The following is a 15159-nucleotide window of genomic DNA, read 5'->3' on the forward strand; positions in this document are numbered from 1 at the left end:
AGTTATAGTGTCTAAAAATAAGTTCATATAGTCAATTCACAGTTTCATTCTTTTATGCTTTTTTCTTTCTGTTAATGAAGTCTTAACTCTCATGTGCTAAGCACAAGCTCTGCTCTACACTGAGTGACAACACACAGCCAAAAAATGTATTTCTTGATCTCTCTTTCATATGTGCTCTTCCTTAGATACCTGAGAGATTCACTCCTTAGTCCCTCCAGATTTTTGCTTAACTATCGCATCTATGAGACTTTTCAAGACCTCTCCTCTTAAAATTGTAATGTGTCTATTTCAGCCTACCCAGCTCTGCGCTTCCAATTCATATACCAAAGTTGAATTTTTTCTTAATATCTGTCACCATCTGACAACCCTGCATTCAGTCTTTATTATGGTTTAGATTTTAGGTGTCCCTCCAAAGCGCACATGTGACATAAGAAAATTCAGAGGTGAAATGATTGAGTTTTGAGAGTCTTAACTTAATCAGTGCAGTAATCTACTGATACAGATTCACTGAGTGATAACTGTAGGCTGATAGGGGTGTAAGTGGATAATGTAAGTCACTGAGGGCATGCTTTCGGGGTTTATATATTCTGTCTGTGGTGAGAGGAGCTCTCTCTCTCTCTCTCTCTCTCTCTCTCTCTCTCTCTCTCTCTCTCTCTCTCTCTCTCTCTCTCTCTCTGTCTCTCTCTTTCCTGGTGTCATATCCTGAGCTAATTTCCTCTGCCACAATCTTCCAACATGATATTCTGCCTCACATCAGGCCCAAAGCAATGGATTTGGTTGTCTGTGAACTAAGACCTCTGAAACTATGAGCCATAAATAAACTTTTACTCCTCCTCCTTGTTCTTATCTGGTCTTTTGGTTGCAAAAGTGTAAAGGCTGACAAAACAGTCCTTCATTTGCTTTTTCATAGTTTTCCCCTACTGGAAATATTAGCTGCTTAAAGACAGAAAAGACCTGCTGTGTTCCTAGCACCTAAATAATACCTGGCTTATAATAGGTGCTCAATAAATTATTGAATCAATAAATGAATCAAAATTTGGACAATAAGTATATTAACAGCATCAAATCTGGTGTGGTAGCTTACAACTGCAATCCCAGAGACTCTGGCGGCCGAGGCAGGAGGATTGCAAGTTCAAGGAAAGCCTCAGCAATTTAGTGAAGCCCTCAGCAACTTATTGAAACTGTGCCTCAAAACAAAAAAATGAAGAGGGCAAGAGTGTAGCCCAGTGGTAAAGAGCCACTAGGTATTTTTCAGTACCAAAATACATAAATAAATAAATAAATAAGGAATATTAGCAGTACAGGAACAGTATATGAGTGTAAAGACAAGGAAAGACAACCCTGACTCTTTTTCATTTAATTACATTTAAAAGAAAGGAAATAGGAAAGAAGTACACAGTCTTCTCTCCCTTCTCTGTCACTCTTTCTCTCCAAGATAATGCCAAACCATCGTTTTATAAACAGGCATTTTCTTTCATTTCTTTTTAAAATCTGTCTTCATTTATTTATTTATTTATTTTCCTTTTTGGTACTGGGGATTGAACTCAAAGGTTCTCTATCACTGAGTTACATCCCTAGTCCTTTTCATTTTATATTTTGCAACAGGTTCTCACTAAGTTGTTGAGACTGGACTCTAACTTGTGATCCTCTTGCCTCAGTCTCCAAAATCCATAAGATTACAAACCCAAGTCGCCATAACCAATTTAAAGTGATTCTGTGTTAAACAAAACAGTCTTAAAAATAGGCATCATAGATGTGATTAGCCTGTGAGGATTGGAGGAGTTTTTTGGTATCATGAGATTTCTCAACCTGGGGCTATTGACATTTTTTTTTTTTTTTTTTTTTTTTTATTGTAAACAAATGGGATACATGTTGTTTCTCTGATTGTACATGGAGTAAAGGCATACCATTTGTGTAATCATAAATTGACATTTTGACCCACATATTTATTATAGGGATCTGGCCTGTGCCCAGTAGGATGTTCGCAAGTTCCGGTTCTCTATCCACTAGTTGATAATAGCTCCCCTTTAGCCCTACCTTTATCACAATACAAAATGCCTGTAAACATTTCCCTGATAGGTAAAACTGTCCAGGGTTTAGAATTACTAGTGTAATGGAAAGAACACTAGCTTTGTAGTTAAGAGATTTTTTGTTAAAGACCCATCTTTGACCTCGGGCATTTCACTGTTTTCAGAAGTAATACAGGAGACACTTTACCTCCATTGCATGGTTACTGTGTCTATTAGCCCTTAAATTTTAAATTTAAATTTTAAATTTACACATATTAAATTTATTTATTGTGTGTAAATTGTCCAAAATAGAGTAGAGGCTTTCTTAATAATAGTTATTAAATTAAATACTACAGAACAGTGGTTAAGAACACATTATTAAAATAATGCATACGTGTGATAAAAATGGAAGCAGTCTTTACCAGCTTCCAAAACCTGGCTATTTGCAATTAAAAGTATATTTTGAAAAATCAATAAGTCAAAATGCAAATGTACTATGGACTGATTTATATCCACCCCTCCTCTACCCCAGATTTTAGGCTGAAGCTGTAATTTCCAGTGTGATATTATTTGAAAACATCTTTGGAGGTGACCAGTTTTAGATGAGGTCATGAGGGTGCGTTCTCATCATGGACTTGGTGGACATTTTGTTTTTTATTCTTTCTATGTGAGGACACAGCAAGAATGTCACAAAGGAGGAAGATAACCCTCACCAGGAACTAAATCAGCCTCCATCTTGACCTTGTACTTTCCAGCTTCCAGAAATTTATATTATTTAAACCATCCATTCTATGGCATTTTGTTAAGGCTACCCAAATTAAGATAACCTCATTTTTAATAACTGCATAGTATTTCACTGTATGGATTTCACTATATGGATATACATGTATGGAATATATGGATATACATATATGGATATACATGTATGGATTCACTACAGGAATATACAAGTAAATCTATGAGTGATTTGGCTAATTTTTTTATAATAGGCATAGGGTTTATTTTATTTTATTTTACTTTTGCTGTTATAAGCACCAATGCGAAAAATATTCTTTGCATACATCTCAAACAGCTTATAACTTTTGTGGGTGCTTCTACAGGACAATTTCCTAAAAGTAACATAGTATTTAAACCATAAGCTTAATAAATTAGAAAGCGGTGCTATCCTATTTATTAACTATGTAACCTTGTGCAATTAAGTTAACTGAGCCTCACCTGGGATGAATGCTCATGGTACTTCTCTCACGGAACTGCTATAAGAACTACAGGAGTTAAGATTTGTAAATTAAATACTAAAATGTTTTATTCATTTATACTCTTGATTATTATTATTAAATAGAAAAATGCTTTTAGGCCCCACTATAAGGCTACCTTTATTAACTTAAAAAACTCCAAATACCAAAGTTTTTGTTTTGTTTTGGAAATCTTTCACTTCTATTTGTTTATGGATTTCCACTGCTTCCATTAAGCTGTTTTGTTTCCTTAAAACACACACAATCCAATATATGCCTTCTTTTCTAGCTTTCCTATGTATATATGTATATATAATATGTGCCAGACATGATTGACTATATTTTAAACATAAATATCAATATTTATTTTTGTCCCTTTTTAACCAATTCTTATTTTAAAATTTTTATTTTAAGTTTCAATAAATATTTAAATCCATCAGTGTATTAATGGCTGTGTTCACCCTCAATAAATATTTCACTAGATTACACTTTCATTAGAAATATATTTTGCTCACAGTGGTAGATGTTTTTGAGTCTAACTGGTCATTGTTTCATTTATTCAAATGTTTGCCTCATAGTTATTGAAAAATATTAAATATAAAGCACCTTGACGAGAGTTATGAGTGATGTATATGTGAATAAAATGTGATTCCAAGTTGTGGTGAAGTGAGACATGTGTGCACATGACATTATAAGAAACAAAAATATTTCAGGACTGGCTACATACAGCTCAGGGGTACAGCACTTACCTAGCATGCATGAGGCCACGTGTATAATTTCCAGCACCAAAAAAAGAAAAAAAAAAAAAAAAAGAAAAGAAAGAAAATTCCATTATATCAGCAAAAATACAAATAGGTTCAGAGCAGGGAAAGGTCTCAAATTACATTGGGGTAAAATTGAGCTGTCTTGAGTGGTGGATGGTATTTCATCCATTGGATGGCAGTCAAGACTCCAGAGAATTAAGTCGGGCTTAATCAGATAAAGGGAAACAGTTTACCTGGATGTTCTGCACCTGACAGAAGTAAGAGGGTAGAGGAGACAAAAGTAAGACAAGAGTTGTGGAAGGTGAAGATTCTTTCTTTAGTGGAAACAGTACTTGACTTGAGTCAGGATACTGGAGTTTAGGTTTCACAATACTGAGTTATAAAAAATCTTTCTAACCCTAAGTTCCTTTATTTATAAGTCAAGAATAACAATTCAAGGAAAAAAGATTTAGGGAATAATAATGAGATAAAATGATCATTTCAGAGTAAGTTGTGTTAATCTCAGCCTCTGACAGTGGCTGAACTGGTGGTGCCATTGTGCATCCTAACACAGCAGATCATGGGAGTTTGCAGACTGGAGACTCAGAGTGAGAACAAGCTTAAAGGCTATTGCTGTAGCTCAGACAAGAAGTTATTTATCACTTCCCACCGCCCCCGGAGGAAATGATAACACGTATGCCTTTTTTGGTGCAGTGAAGCTTCTTCTCTTTAATGTGGACAAAAGGCCTCCCAAAGTGGAACTACTCCAGGTTATAAAGAATACAGGGACCAATCAGAAAGTTGTCCCTGCAGCAAATGCATGGACATATCAAGTAAATGCATAAAACATGTATTGTACACAAGCCAAGCACAAGGTATAGTCAGCCAATCAGGAGTACTTCCTGAAACTTGTTGACAACTTCAAGCCTATTCTGGCACCGCACCAGGTGCCATCTTGAAGATCAGGCCAGGGCATGCCCGCCTCCGCGGGCCCTCAGAGATGAGCGTCCCTGACAGTTATTAAATATTAAGTGACTTGGAAAGGAAAAAAAAAATACACAATCCAAAACAACAACAACAAAATAAAGGATGGTGTTAATCATATTTTAAAGAAAACAAAACCCAGAAATCCAAATACATTTGAGGATCAAGGAAGGAAAACAGTCCTATTCCCTCTGAGCTCAAGGCTGAGGGTCTGGAGGAAATTACAGAATTGTGACAGAAAAAAGAACATTAGGGGACAAGCTGCTTTGGAAGCAGGAATTCAGTTTCATTCTACTCAATGAGCAATTTTGCAGAAATTATCAATGGACAGTGTTTATTCCTTTGAGGGAATTAAGGAAGTTTGTAGGATCATGATCATTACCAAAATCACCAGGGAGATCCCAAGTATGGAAAAAAGAAAACAAAAACAAAAATACACCAGGGAATATCAGTGACATTTAGTGGGTAAGGGGTCAAGCGTGAGACCCCTTCAGTACACTTTGCAGCATACTAAAAATAAAAATTGTTTTATTTCCTACACAACTATTGGGAATATCAGCTCTACCAGTAGACATTTGTATTGAGGAAAAGCTTTGTCTATCATTTTCTCAACCCATAACTTGATTCTATTTTATATCTAAGCATAAGGCATTTTTCTACATGGTTTTAAAATGTACTTAATATTCCAAGAATAGAAATGTTCTTTATACTGTTCACAATGTTATGAAAGATGGTTTTCACCACTTTAGAAAAGCCAAACAAACCATCATCAATTTTACTGCTTATTCCAGAGTTTCCAAAACAGCACTCTCTTGTCAGTGGGCTTTTAGTGATTTTATTTCCAGGGATGCTTTACATGAGTAAAGGCATCTGTTTGACCATATCTGGTTGTACCCAAGCATTTGCTCACTGATTTTTTTTTTTTTTTTTTAAGTATCAGGGATTGAACTCAGAGGCACTCAATCACCAAACCACATCCCCAGCCCAAATTTGTATTTTATTTATATACAGAGTCTCACTGAGTTGCTTAGTGCCTCGCTGTTTGCTGAGGCTGGCTTTGAACTTCTGATCCTCCTGCCTCAGCTTCCCAAGTCACTCGGATTACGGGTCACTTTTATGGAAGATGAGAAGGAGAAAGTGCACAGGTGGAAGTGATATTAAGCAGCCTCAGTCTGGGCAAGCTGCTCCCCTCACTGTGCTCCCTCCCTGCCTCTTGCATTCTCCAGCATAAAAGCATCATCATCTCTCTTCTAGGTCTCTACCCAATCTAGCTTTCATAAGTGCCAGTCTCAATTCCAGTCTTGTCAGGGTGGCCCCCTCCAAAGATACTTGCTGTTATCACTTGCATTTTTAAGCTATGATTTTTATGGGTATCAGTCTGTCTTCCCATCCTGACTGTGTTTTGAACCCCATGCATTATCCTACAGTTTTCTTTGTTCCTTCATAATACTTAACCCCTGACAAAGTGTAGTCAGTTTTGGTCTTTTTTCTATTTGCTCCACAACAAGGTAGTGCTTTTCAAATTCTTTTAATATTGAAACTTCTATTTTAAACATAATCTAATGCAGAAGACTATTATATTTACTCTACTCCTCAAAAAACTGCTGCCCCCACCCTGCCAAAAAGGATGCATTGATTATATTCTGCTGGGTATTTCACAGAATTCCCATGTTTCTGTGGGTCATGGTTGACTCCCATAGAAGTAGCAGATGTTTCAGAATGTGATTGACTCAAATTACTTTCAGAAAATGAGAATATAGAAAATTAAAGTTGTTAGCTCATTAAAAACTACATTGCCAAAAAAAAAAAAAAAAAAGAAGTAGAAGAAAAAGAAGAAAGGCAATGGAGACCTAAGGTAGGTCTTTTCTATCTATATAGAAAAAGGGGAATTTAAAAAAATAAAAGGAAACAAGAGAGGAATCTCATAAAAGCAAACACTGAAATTTTAAGTTTTAGCAACTTTTCACATTCAGAGGGAGAGAGAAATTTAGTGACCTTTCACGAAATATAATCTACATTTGACAATATATAAAAGGATTTGCATCATATAAAACAGAGGAAGTAACTCCTTAAGGTGGACTATTACAGAAAAGAACTTCCAAGTTATCAGACTCCCCACTGCTAAAAGGCATGGTATAGAATCCTTTCAGACTAGATTTCAGTGAGAGTCTGCAAGACCTCAGTCTGAGGATCTTAACAAGATTAAGTGCCTCAGATCTGCAGCCTGTCACTTGTCATCATTTATAATGTTTGGTAGATGTCATGACAACTTGCCATAATAATTTATCTTAGCAAGTAAAGTAGAAAAAAGATTCGATGATTTCTGTGTGCCAGTTTTACTAGGTTGTTTATTATGTGCCTATTTTTAATTCATCTATCATTTTTTATAAAGTATATTATATATCTAATGAAATTCATAACAAGTGTGCAAATTGAACACTAGACATGTTTTATTTTTAATAAGTCCTAACATTATTTATCATGCTAAATAATATCTTGCTGAAATAGAATACAGGTATAAATTTTAGAAGTGTTTCATTGAGAAACCAGTTGAGAACTTGTGTTAATGTAGGTGAAAATTAATTTTTGCCATTAACTGTGACTCAGAGTCTTTCAGTTAGCAGAGAGGTTAGGTTTTGTCATAGAAAGTCTAGTGGGAGCATTTGAAACAATTAATCCCCAACAATATTAACACTGTATTCATTCTTAAGCAAATGAATATGACATCCTCTGATATTCATATAATGTCTAAGAGCATTTTAATCTGACAGCCTTTATTTTCCCATGAGCAAATTATCCATGTGCTGTGAATCTTCATAGCAGCTATCATGATGAATTTTGAGTTTGTGATGAATTTTGAGTTTGTAAGGTAAGCCCAAAGTATGAACAAATGTCCTTATGGGTTAGATTTACTAAAACCTTTCAAGGGTACCCTAAAGGACAGATAATTAGGTTATTTTGTTAACATTGATTTAAAACAAATATCCTGTGCATAATAAAATCAACAGAAGCCAATTTTCACTTATTACAGGGCTAAATCTATTTATCTATTTCAAACAAGAGAGTGAAAACACATGTAGAACATGCCTTTTTCCCCTCTCTGTTGATCCCAATAGTAACCAAAAATAAATATCTCTCTAATATTTACTTATTATGCCTACTTCTGGCAAATTGCTTCTTGAAACAGATCAATAATGTAATATAGTTAAGTAGGACCGATAACAGCAAATTTCAGCTGAGAGAGATTAAGTATTCATGGAAATTATATAAACTTTTTTTTAAACTGCAGCTCAAGGTTTCTATTTTTTTTGTATAGAAGTTCTTAGCCAATTGCAACGAGTTCTAAGATTGGATAGGTGCTAGAGATGGTAACAGAGATGCTTATAAAAAGCACAAACCTAACCACAAAAAAGAACCTACCAATTTTCTGTTATAAGCACCCACCAAATTCTCAACTAAAAGTCAAAATTAAATTATTTTGCCTAACTTGTAAAACAGGTTAATATGAATTTTGATAAACATAACTTTGCAAATTAACTATATTTTTATTTATAATTTTATCATCTCCTCTGTGTTGAGTCAACCAAATACTTTATTTAAAGTTACTTTCAGTGACAGAGTGCTTAACTAGCATGTAAAAGACCCTGAATTCAATCCCCAGAAACTACACACAAAAATAAATAAAATAAAACTACTCCTTGTACTCTGGATCAACCCGCAATTAATAAAATCATGCAAGATAAAAACATGGTAGCTAATGTTTTCAAGTTTCATGATTTCACAGAATAGAAAATGAAGCCCTAGAGTTTATTGACTGTCCCAGATTACATGGCTGGTTGTAATCTAAACTATACTTCCCTACTTATCTCTATTTAATCCTAAAAGTCCATGATTTAATCAGATAATGAGGACTCCTATCTCATTTTGTGTCATAAATCTATATCATTTCAAGTCATATAGATGAGGGTGTATGCATAATGGATAGATCAGCATATATATACTGGACCAGATGCATCCCCACACGATTCATGTGTTGGCATCCTAGCCCCAGTGCGATGGTTCTAGGAAGTAGGGCATTTAGGAGGAAATTTGACCATGGGGGCCCCATGGAAGGGGCCCCAGGAAGTCTCATTGTCTTTCTTCTTTTCTCTCTTTCACTTTCCATTCTATGAAAATATAACAAGTCAACGATCTACATTCCAGAAGGCCCTCATGAGAACCTGATCATTCTGGCACTCTAAACCCAGACTTCCAGACTCTAGAACTGTGAGAAAAAAAATCATTTACTATTTTTATAAGCCAGCTTATAATACTTTGTTACAGAAGTCCAAACTAAGACATATAAATATATAAATAAAATGTATACCCTTGACCATCAAGGATAAAATGCAATGATAATTTTTTAATCCTTATCTAAAACATCAAGGTAAATATAATATCCATAAATCATATAGCAAAATAAACATCAACAACAAAATTAGATACACAGTAGATTTAAATAGTAATAATAGTGCATGCAGTGAACTAGAAGAGAACAATGAACAGCTCATAAGGTGTGAGCGTGGAGTGAAGGGTTCAAGTCAAGCTCACAGCCCTTGGACTACTTAGAACTCAAACTCCTGACTTAATAAAACTTAATAAATTACTACACAACACATTGTGACAGACTTCATCAGGATAACTTATTAAACCATTTACTGGGCGTGAAATTCACTAATGTTAATGATTTTCTATATAGACATAAGAACTTCGCATTTGTTGAATATCTGTACCTTTACTTGAAATCTGTGATTGGTATGTCCTACTCAGTCTTTTCTTTCACACCCTAAAAGCACAAATACAAATAAATTGCAGTTTTCTGAATTCCATTTTCTTTTCTCCAATGACCAATAAACCTATCTCTGCTTTTACATTTGTTTCATATGTATATTTTCTCTCAGCTTCATGAATTGGTTTTTCTAACTTTCTCTCCAACACAAGCATATTATAGGCAGTTTGCTCTCAAACTGTATATGTGGAGAGGGAAAAGGAATAGCATGTTAAATAAAATCCACAAACAACCCACAAATCCTAATTTTAGTGAAGAGTTTTAGCCTCCTCCTCACAAAGGCACCCAACAGTAAAGAGAAGCTCGATTAATTTTAATTTACTTCACTAACTTAGGCAGGTATTGATAAACAAGACAATGTCAAAAAATGTGAGAATAAGGTGAATAAAAGAAACAAAAAAGGCCTATATCTGAAAGCTAGGTGATCAACAGTTAAAGAGTTACATAGCTAACTCTACACTATTTTATAACACAAACTACTTCAAAATCATGTAGGAAACTCTTTTAGAGTATCATTATGTCATGAACCTGAAGTACACTTATAAAAGAAAAATCTCTTAAGAACTTACTAAATACTGAGAAAAATATCTAAGAAACAGTGGTAGATGTCACTTTGGAGCCACAAGCTATTCTATTTGAAAGTGGAAGCTATTGTATTTGCAATGTGTGACAGTTGAGAAAAGACAATCAACGAGAGCACCTTTAGAAATGGGGAAGAATTTGATGTTCAAAGTTATAGGCTGGTCAGGAACCTGAAAGGTGTTAAGAGTCTCATCAAACAGTCATTGTGTACAACGTGTAAATCACATCAGACCAAGTGAACTTGCCAACTCAGAGAGCTAATGAAGCACACAAAACCCTCTTTTTAAATTGTTGCAAACTTAAAAGATATCTAACCAGGTAAGCTACTGAAATCACATAGAAAGATCTTTTTCAATGTAATTATATATCTTTTATATTTTTTTAAAAAATAAAGCACTTAACAATGATGTAAAAACTGCAAAATAAGCAAGTAACTGAAGCAGTTATTAGTTCCCATTTCATTCCTTCAAACTTCCCTCACTATCTCCTCAAATCTTTATTCAGAAGTTGCTGCTGTAAGGATCCTTTCATGCCTACTCAATCTAATATTTCATTCCTACCACATGCATTTCCTTATCTCTTTGCTGTATTATTTTCCACTTACATTTAACTATCATGCTATATGTTTTTTATTTATCTTCTTTGTTGTCTCTCCTCCACACTACTGTGCAGCCTTGGTGCAGTCAGTATTCTTGCCATCATATCCTAAGTGTATATGGCACATACAGTAGGCAATAGTACACATTTATTGAAGAATGAAAGAATGAATGCCATTAGATAGTCATTATTGTTAGGGATACAAGATCTGAATATAGCAATTGCATTTTTTTTTTCCCAAGAGCTAGGTGTACTAACTCTACTCACTTAAGAGGTATACCTAATGTTAGTATGTTCTCCATCTGTATATAACTTAGGCAGAATACATGGTCTGGTCAAAGAGCATCATAAAACCTTGGAGAGAAATCATATAAACTGTCCTCTACAAGAGAAGCCCTTTCACCTCTGTAAATTATGCCAGCTGTACTATGTTATGTTTCACTTTCCACCCAAATCCCTTGCAATGGCACAGCTAGGCATTGGCCATCTTAACTTTATCTTCTTCTCTCAACAACTCAGTATCACCATATAGAGGATAAGCAAACTGGAGGTGGCAACTGGTGTGGACCGAGTGAGCAACAGGAAGTTGTGTTGCTGGTTTTCTTGGCTTGTACACTGTTACCCATCACAGTTAAGCCTATACAGTATGTTAGCCTGTGTGGTGTTTTTCTAAAAAGGAATGATGACTTGCTAACATTTCAAAGTTACGTGTTTTTATATGAAATTCTGGACTTCTTGCTTCTCTTTTAATGAAGTATTTGACACAAAAGATTTATGTTTCTTAGGGCAAAAATGAATGGACTGAGAAGTTTTCTACCTCACATTGGGTGATCTCCATTTGTCACACTTCCCACGTCTCCAGAGAGAGTTCAGCTACTGAAGCCTGCACTACGTTCCTCCGCAACATCACGTTCTCCGAATGAGCTTACTTATTCACTGTCTGCCTAACTTGACTAAGCATTCAAATATTTATGATTGTTTACAAATAATTGAGTGCTCTGGGGATGGAGTAACATATGAATTAGTTATTTATTGCTATATAACAAATTACCCTGAAGCTCAGCATCTTAAAACAATAAATATTTATTATCTCACATGGTTTCTCTAGGAGTCAGAAATCTGGAATAGTTATGTAGGTGGTTCTAGTTTTGAGTCTCCTTTGAGTTTACCTTGATCTTATTGCCTTTCATTTTAGTCTTTTGAAACCCTGACAGGGACTAGGACTCCTGGTTTGAAATGACTAACTGACTTTGGTTTTACTGGAGATCTCCCTCTTCTTGTGTGTGTGCTTTCCTATTGAGTTGCTTGGATGTTCCCATAACAGGCAGCTGGTTTTGTTCAGAGTGAGTGATCCGAGAAGGAGAGCAAGGAGAAGTCTTCTGCCTTTTATGACCTTGTTTCCACAGCTACAAATCATTATTTTTGCCCCAATCTGTTTATTGAAAAGGAGTCACTAAGTCCAGCCAACATTCAGCAAGAGGGAAATTAAGCTCTACTTCTTGATAGGAGAAACATAAAGGCATTTTTTTAAAAACAATCTTGTTCTTGGGGTTTGAGGACCGACAGAATCATCAAATAACTGCTTTATTTTGATCTGGGTATTGCCAGATACCTTCTACTTTCTCTGACTTTAAAATTCCAAAATTCTTTCCCATTTATTTCAATTTTACTATTCCAAGAAAAACTGGGAACCCCAAGTGTTACAATTTGTAATTATCAAGGATTAAAAATTGATTAATATTGTGTTCAGATATTTCTGCCTTAGATCTTAGGAACAGTTCTCTTAAATTTTAGTGAAACACAACCTCCTGGTTGTTTATTATCCATTGCCTATCTAGTCTCTCTGGGGGGCTGTCATACACTTCTACATAGGAATCACCTCACAGCACAATTACTTCTTTGTTTTTTGGATACACAATTTCAGTAACACTCTAGGCAAATTTTTTTAAACATTTGTAACTGCAATTATCAGTAATCCCATGGATAGTGTGAAGTTGCTCTGTTTTATTCTTTTATTGCCTTTTTTATGGCCATTACTATTCATCCTCAGCAGGAAGCAGTCATCACCCTTTTTTCCATTCTCAGAGAGAAAGAGTAGAGTTGCAGAGTAAAGGAAAGGAAGTCGGAGCAGAAGGGGGAGTTCAGAGTTTGCCAGGAAACTTCACAGAGGTTCAAATTCCTCTCTTACCTCTCTGATTGCGTTCTTTATATTTTAAACACCTGAAATACTAGATGTATTTGACATATCCAGTTACCTTGTTGATAGAACAGGCCTTAATAGATTTTTTATATTTATTTTCATTTTTAGGTTTAATTATATTGTAGCGGCATGGAAAAGTATGAATATATAACCATTCACTTGTTAAAGATTTTAATTTGTGCAAAGTCAGATTCCCATGAACAGATGATGCTACATCAGATTCACAACATTGACACATTGTATACATTATAATTTCACCCAAACTTTCTTCCATTCTGTCAGTGAGCAAAACCATCTGACTTTCTTTTTTTGCTAAAAAGGACTCCCTGATCCATTTCTTGATACTATACATACTATTGAGCTCTGTAACTCGATGGCATTATAGAAGTATAGCACTCACTTCCTAGTTAAAATAAGGTCTTAAGATTCCTATTAAAGGAAATAAACCTTAATAAAGTCTTGAATTTTTCTAAAAGGCCATGATTTTTATAAATAAATACTTTTTATTATACACTTACATACTATAGATACTATATATTGTACACCATATATAATATATACATAGTCAATAAAATTCAACAAATTTCCTTAAAATGCTTTTTATGATTTTTAACAGTTTTCCTGTAATTTATTAGGTTATTTTCTATTGTTTACTATTTTGGGTTGGTTTTAAAAAAAATAATGGAATTCAATTTTTGAATACATAATGTGATTATTCAACCACTTTCAGGGATTAATCTGTTTATTTTTATTTAAGTGGTTTAAGATATGTAAAAACACACAAATATAAATGCTCTTGTTAATTTGGAAAGGCTGAATGAAATAAAAACACCATTTTTCCATTTTTAAAATTGTCTTATAGGTGTTAAAGAACAATTCTAAATAAACTACTACTCTAAAATAGCACAACTGTCAGGTACAACACAACTTCAGGTACAACCCTGACACACACACACACAGTGTGTGTGAATGCGTGTGTGTGTGTGTGTGTGTGTGCATGTGTGTGTAGCTTCTGGACTCATAAATGAGAAGAATGTCAACATGGTGCTAAATGAACAGCATAGGCATGGCCCAAAGGCTAGAAAGAAAAATAAAATATTTTTTTTAAAGTTGATTTTATGTGTACATGTTTAAGTTTCTCATCTGGAGGAAAAAAAACACTATTAAAAAAAAGCTTCATGAAAGCAAGAGCTGGAGAACAATTTAGAAAAAAACTACAACAAAAGAAAGTCAATAAAACAACTGCTACAGCATCTCATCAGACATCTGAAAATGTCCAACGAGGTACAACTGGAGAGGGCCTTATGCATCAAATCAAGTGGGCATAAGATTTCATAGTATACACTTGCATAGAACTAAGTTTTTATAAAAGTATTTCCATATATATCTCCAAGCGATTCGCACAACTTTGTAACATAGGCAGATATATTTAATATATGTTCCAAGTATAAAAACTGACATAAAGATCATTTCAGCAATTAATGGTTAGTTGATATATACATTTTTACACAATAATTTGTGTAACATATCTAAACATTTTATCTAGACCTTTTTACTTTCCGTCAGATATTTTAATGATTAGAAATCAAAGATGATAAAAATACATTTTTACATAGAAAATGAATTTTCACACTTTTCCACTAATAACTAGTTGCTCATAAACAATTACTAATGAATATTGTTACCAAAAAACAACATGTTAAATCTGGGAAATGGCCAAAGGGCTAAAATTAAAGATTATAGGATATACGGAACTAAAAGATCTAATTTATTATCTATATAAATAAACTTTAAAAATACGTTAGAACTGACTTTTCACAAGTAACATAAGTTATCCTGATTATATCACAATATTAGGAATTGTAAATATGAAGTAAATTTTCTGATTTCCTGTAACAAAATGTAACTACTGATATTTTATATGGAATAGTAATCTTCATAGGCTGACCTGCAATGAACTTTAGCCGAGAGCTTTCCATTTACA

At 34.3% G+C, this 15159-nt stretch overlaps 1 protein-coding gene across 5 annotated transcripts in view; it reads right to left on the bottom strand.

Annotated features, from left to right (window-relative positions):
* LRP1B (LDL receptor related protein 1B) overlaps nucleotides 1-15159 on the bottom strand; it is a 1899381-nt gene that overhangs the window by 586037 nt on the left and 1298185 nt on the right. The window lies entirely within an intron of this gene.

Source organism: Sciurus vulgaris (genome assembly GCF_902686455.1).
Source record: "Sciurus vulgaris genome assembly, chromosome: 3".
NCBI classification, from domain to species: Eukaryota; Metazoa; Chordata; class Mammalia; order Rodentia; family Sciuridae; genus Sciurus; species Sciurus vulgaris.